Below are 6861 nucleotides of genomic sequence, written 5' to 3'. Positions count from 1 at the left end.
TCTATACAATCGGTCGATCAATGCCCTGAGACCTTGCCTCTCTACATATCGAGTCTCAAGGCCTTGCGGATTGCGATTTGTAATGGAGTGCTGCAAAGAAAACAAAATGCTAACTGTTAGAAACACGATTGTCAGTACAAAGAATATTTCAAAAAAACAAATAAGCAAAACAAAAGAGAAACTTACAAAGTCCTCCAAATATGTCTTGTGGCCGCCACTCCCAAGATGATGCATTGCTCCGGCCTTGATTCGTACCCTCGCTGCCTCCCGCTGCTGACTCCAACGTCTTGGCGAATCTGTAGCCTCCTCCCTCAGTCGGCGCCAGTCGTCTGCATCTAACCACTCGGGCTTTGGAGCCCCACTCTTGATTGCCTTGCGTGCGTCGGATCGTCTATGTGACATTATGCATGCATGCAATCCATCATCCAACCCATAGAGAATCTATCTACTGCGGCTAGCACCGGAAACTCCTCGTGCAAGGATGCTACTATGTAGTCCTTGCTCCCCTCCGGTATGTTCCTCCAATGATCCAGGACATTGTGTCGAAAAACTTGTTGGCACAACTCCCTCGTGCGAGCCATCACCCTCCTCCCCTCATCATTCATGATGATGGCTCCTGACCTACTATCCACTAGGTATCCATAACCCCTAGGAGTCTGCCTAAGATGGGCCCTCTCCCATCTCCGTCCACGCTCCTGGGAATATCCAGGAGACCCCTGTACATCCGGTGTACCGACGGGGGTACCCTCTCCCGGAGTGCCACTCAAAGGGGTGCCACCAAAGGGGATGCCACCAAAAGGAGTGCCACCAAAAGGCGTGCCACCTGTTGACGGCTGCGCAAAAGCCGGAGTAACTGGAGTAGACATCCCCACAGGTGTGACAAATCCTGGAGGTGATGCATCTCCAGCTGAACGACGAGACGGAGACACCACGTCCGTGTCTCCACAGCATCACCCCCCTGATCCTCCTGCAGTCCCTCCCTCTGGCCCAAGTCGTGAGCGTCGAGATTGTCTGCTCGAAGCTGAAGCATCTGATCGTGCTGAAGCAGATCTAGTAGAGTGCCCTGACGAAGAATGAGACAACTCCTGGTCTGCCATCTCTCTAAATCTCGCGAGCTGATCTGGAGACATGCGTGCCATGATGTCCTGAAACTCCTCATCGCTCATCCCTCGACTCATCCTGAAAATGTCACCTGCACAGATAAAAAATGATGTTAGAATAATCAATTTAAACTATACAAAGCACAGTAATATAAATCATTTTTGAAAAATCCCTCTTAAAATGCATATCTTATGTACCTTTATGGAAGATCTAAACAACGAATTGAGTAATACAATTCTCCAAGAATGAAGTATTCTATGGTCCCATGTTAATCTCCTGACACAACTCTGCATACACTGGAAGGTCGATAGACATGTCACCACAAAAGAACGAGTCTGCCTCGTTCTCAAAAAATTCTAGGACTTCTGTATTTTCATCATTGTTAGCCGATGCCAGCTCTAAGCTTGCGCTGGCCTCCACCCCTTATAATATCGACCCCTCTATTTGCATATTTTCTTCATCTATGCCTGGAACATTGCTTTGATCATATACTCTCGCACCTCGAGAAGTTGAAGGTATAACATACCACCATCGAGGTATGACACATTCTAAACCCCTCATTACCTTTGGACTACATCCCCTCGAGAACTCCCACTCCTCCATTGAGACCTCTGTCCCTTCGCTGGATGCTGCGGCCAAGGCTCCATGCAACCATCGTGTTGACATAAACCGCGCCATCTCCTCCATGCCCTCGGGATATCGAATCGGTCGGTGATGCATACTGCGTCGGAATTCAGCTCGCGCTTCCTCACGATCTTGCCTTGCAATCTGGTACTTGGCGAGGCATGTCTCCATGGAGGCATGGTGCAACATACAAAAGCGATTCACCTTCTCTTCCATTGAGGCATCCATTCTTTTTTCTACCCCATTTCCAACCACCACATCTCCAGTCAACCTATCATCGTCCTTCAGCGTCCATAGCATTTCATTGTCTGGTTCCACCGTTGGTAGCCATTGTGAGATATGCACTAACGCCTCTGACACCAACCAACCGTCCGCCATGCTACCTTCTGGACGAGCTCATTGTCAAACAAAGCCTTTCAGGGTTTTCATGAAGCGCTCCAGGAAGAACATCCATTGCGTATGGACAAGTCCAGCAATCTCCACTTCGTCCACAAGATGCACAAGAAGGTGAACTTGTATCGTGAGCATGCTAGTGGGCAGGTGTTTCTCAAAGAGACACACCATCTCAACTGCTCCCCGCCTTGCGGATTCAATAGAGGACGTCTTAATCTCTTTCTGTGAGATCCATTACACCAAAGTCGACAACTTGTAAATGGCCCCGCGAATTTCTGGAGTAAGGCATCCTGCGATCGCGATCGGTAGGACAAACTGCCACAAATGAGAAAGCATTATGAATAATGGTCACTTTTCAAATTGCAAAATGTCCACGCTAATTAAAATCCATATTGTTCACAAACCTGACATATCTTATGCCAATCATGGGATTTTAGCCCAGACATTTGGTCATCTTTAGAAAATGCGGACTTGAGAGAACGCATCATACCCATCGGAGTGCGGATAGACTTGATTACTTACTTCACAATGTGCTCTTCTTTGGTAGACAAAACCCAGGGAGCGCAAGGAAGCTGCACTCCCCCTTCAGCACTCGACTGCGGCTAAAGCGCCTCCATCTTACCTACCTCCTTTAAATCCATTCGTGACCCTATAGTGTCTCTCTTTCTTGTGATGTGGTCCCATAGCAAGCTGCCCACATTCTTGAAAATATGCATGGGATCCAACAAGTGGTTGACCTGTAAGTGTATCCAATATGAAAACTCGTAGAAAACTGAGAACCGTCGCATTCCATTTGGATGTGATTTCGGATTTACCATTTTCAGCTTATACCAGCTTGCAGCGTTCATACGTGCTGGAGGTCATCCAAGAAAACCTTTCCTAAGTTCATGATCCTTCGGCAAGAAAGCGGCATGTCCTTGATATACCATCTTCTTCATGGTTCGTGACCTTCGGGAGTCTAACTGTGGCCCACACAATGGACATGCATGATAACCTGAGGTAACCAGACCTGTAAGGCGAGCCACGACCTAGTGAATACTTGATTGAATGAAATAAAATATAGATATTACCAGCGAGAACAAAGGTCTGCTCACCTGAGAACTCTCCCAATCCCGGAAAGTCATACATCGTCCACATGAGAATGGCTCGAATGTTGGCTGACCGCCGACCATCGCACCTGCTCATATCTTGCATAGTGACCCCCTCCTCCCACAAAATCTTAAGCTCATCGACTAATGGACGAAGATACACGTCCATATTTTTTACTTTGTAGCGGCCTGGGACGAGCAAGCTAAGGATGAGATGTCCTTTCTTCGTAGAAAGCCATGGAGGGATGTTGTAGTTGACAAGCACTATAGGCCACACATTGTAAGAAGTCGAGCGCGCAGACCGAATGGGTTCACACCATCCATGGCGAGACTGAGCCGAAGATTCCTTGGCTCTCGCGCAAAGCCTGGGAAGGTAGAGTCAATGTGGCTCAATGCGCGCGAATCCACTGATATTCGTTGAACTCCATTGGACCTATTCTGCACATGCCACGTTGTAAAGCTTGCCATGGCAGACGTGCGAAACATGTGGTTTATGCAGGGGATGAGCGGAAAGTGTCTGAGAACTTTTTGAGGGATGGTTTTCCCTTGCAAGTTCTGTGGATACCTGTGAGCACCACACTTTGGACATGTCTCCATAGTCTCGTATTCATCTCGAAACAATATGCAGTCGTTGATACATGCATGGATGTTATTGTAGTCCATGCTAAGCTTCCGTAAAACATGTCGTGCATCATCACGAGACTCAGGCATGGTATTTGCAGGTGGTAATATATGATATTTCAATAACCTGAAAAAAGTCATAAAACACCTTGAAAAAACACAAATTCTTGCAATAATACTGTTTAAAAAAAAATCAATGAAGCCTATGTGCAAGGTACCTGAATAACTCAGTCACACTCGTATCGCTCCAACCGTATTTTGCTTGCACACTTAAGAGTGCAAGCAATGTCTTCAACCGAGATACTCGGCACCCATCATATAATGGTATGGATGCTTTCTCTCTAAGCAGGTCAGATGTCTCAACATCCATGGGAATCAATGCATCGATCATTGCCTCCATCTTAGGCTCCAAGATTGTAGGTAGGTCGGGAAGGTTGTCTGTCTCCTCTAGCATTGACGGTATAGATGGGCCTTGCGAGTGGTCGATTGGCTCCTGCAATCCATCCATCGCATGTCCACGAACTCTTCTAATTGGCCGCAAAGGGTGCACTCCCCCTTGGGTCGAGACATCACCCCCCTGGATAGAAAATTTGCCAACAAGACCCAATCTTATTGTGTATGGTTTTCAATTAGCTTGAGAGTACAATGCATGATTAATATTAACTTCAAATTACCGTTTGCTGAAAATCCGCAATCGCCTGATCAATGATCTCAGATTGAAACTCACCAAATCGTCGTACGTGTTCTATAGACAAACGACGTTTTCGTCTAATTGCCAACTTGCATTGAGAGCAAGGACATGGAACACGTTGATTAAGATACGTCTCGCGGTCTTGAACAATAAGACCTTCTTCGTTTTCCATCTTATCTACATTACAGCAAACGAGGCTTAAATGGATAGCTTTATGGAGATGTACGTCAAGTTGCAAGTTGACCATAAATCTTGCATTGTATATAGTACTTGAGAGATTTTCCGATGTTATATCTCGGCCTTGTATCATGCTCAAGGATTTGTTTGTCCCGGTAGATAATTATTTGTTATATCTCGGCTTTGAGTATAAGTAATCCATTTTGAGCATCATTGAGGATCTCTTAGTCTAATAATAAATCACTCTCAACAAAAAGCATCTTAGAAATGTGGTTTTTTTGTCCTAGGATCGCGTATTAAAATTAATGCGCGCCATCTATGAAATTTAATAACTATAGTAATAAAATTTATTTCAATCAATTCTACTCATAGTCATAAGACCTGAGAGAAAATATCCTATACTCAATTTAAGGGTTTCTTCTTCTATAACAATACTTTTGGGTTCATTTTGATGAAGTACTGTAATGACCATTAGCTAGGGTATCATTTTCTTTTAGTCCTTCCGTTGACTAGTGTGCATGATTTCTAATTTGTTATGCCTATAAAGTTAATACAAAAACAATGAATTATGCATATCACAATTAGATCCCCTACTTGGACATTATGAAGGAATTGACCATTTTTAAGCCATCTTAAAGAGTCACCAATGTACGTGGCCCATGGCAAAGCACATTGCATACCATTATTGATAAGTCTATTATCTTAAATTTCCTTCCCCTCCCTCTCCCTCTCTTTCTCTCCCTCTCTCTCCCTCTCCCTCTCTTTCTCTCTTTCTCTCTCATTTCCTCTCCTAAACAAGCAAAAAAGAAAGTGATTCAAACAACAAACAACCAAACCTGTCGTGAGAGAGAGAATGCACTCTCTCTCTCTCACCCTCACCCTCTCCCTCTCGTTCTCTTTCTCTCCCTCTCTCATTTCCTTCCCCTCCCTCTCTTTCTCTTTCTCTCCCTCTCCCTCTCTATCTTTCTTTCTCTCTCATTTCCTAAACAAGCAAAAAATAAAGTGATTTAAACATCCTCCAAGCAAAAGGGAGAGGGAGAGAGACAATGCACTCTCCCTCTCTTTCTCTTTCTCTCTCTCTCTCATTTCCTTCCCGTCCCTCTCCCTCTCCCTCTCTTTCTCTCTCATTTCCTCTCCTAAACAAGCAAAAATAAAGTGATTTAAACATTAAACAAGCAAAAAGGATAGGGAGAGAGAGAATGCACTCTCCCTCCTTCTCCCTCTCTTTCTCTTTCTCTCCCTCTCTCATTTCCTCCCCCTCCCTCCCCCTCCCCCTCTCTTTCTCTTTCTCTTTCTCTTTCTCTTTCTCTCCCTCTCCCTCTCCCTCTCCCTCTCCCTCTCTTTCTCTCTTACTCTCTCGTTTCCTCTCCTAAACAAGCAAAAAAGAAAGTGATTTAAATATTAAACAAGCAAAAGGGAGAGGGAGAGAGAGAATGCACTCTCCCTCTCTTTCTCTTTCTCTCCCTCTCCCTCTCCCTCTCCCTCTCCCTCTCTTTCTCTTTCTCTCCCTGTCTATCTCTCTTTCTCTCTCATTTCCTAAACAAGCAAAAAAAAAGTGATTTAAACATTAAACAAACAAAAGGGAGAGGGAGAGAGACAATGCACTCTCCCTCTCTTTTTCTTTCTCTCCCTCTCTCATTTCCTTCCCCTCCCTCTCCCTCTCCCTCTCTTTCTCTCCCTCTCTTTCTCTCTCATTTCCTCTCCTAAACAAACAAAAAAGAAAGTGATTTAAACATTAAACAAGCAAAAGGGAGAGGGAGAGAGAGAATGCACTCTCCCTCTCTTTCTCTTTCTCTCCCTCTCCCTCTCCCTCTCTCTCTCTTTCTCTCCCTCTCTCTCCCTCTCCCTCTCTTTCTCTTTCATTTCCTCAGGAACAAGCAAAAGAGAGTGATTTAAACCTTGAACAAGCAAAAGAAAGAGAGAGGGAGACTCACCAATGAGATATGGCGAGCGTGGGGCAGCTTCTCTTTGCGATGAAGGCTCCTCCTCTCCTTCGCGAACAACGGCGGCGGCGGCGGCGGCAAGTCTTCTTCCTCTTCTTCTGTCACAATGGTCGCTCTATCCCTCGCTCTCGCTCTCAAAACTCGAAGCACAAATACCGACGCTATTAGCGATGCCAATAGCGACGCCAATAGCGAAGCCGCTATCCGCCGTCGCTAATCGGCG

This window comes from Lygodium microphyllum, chromosome 30 (assembly GCF_053477565.2).
Source record: "Lygodium microphyllum isolate KBCC chromosome 30, Lygodium_microphyllum_v1.1.10, whole genome shotgun sequence".
In the NCBI taxonomy this organism is placed as follows: Eukaryota; Viridiplantae; Streptophyta; class Polypodiopsida; order Schizaeales; family Lygodiaceae; genus Lygodium; species Lygodium microphyllum.
The sequence above is the reverse complement of the archived record's forward strand: the minus strand, read 5'-3'. Positions refer to the sequence as shown.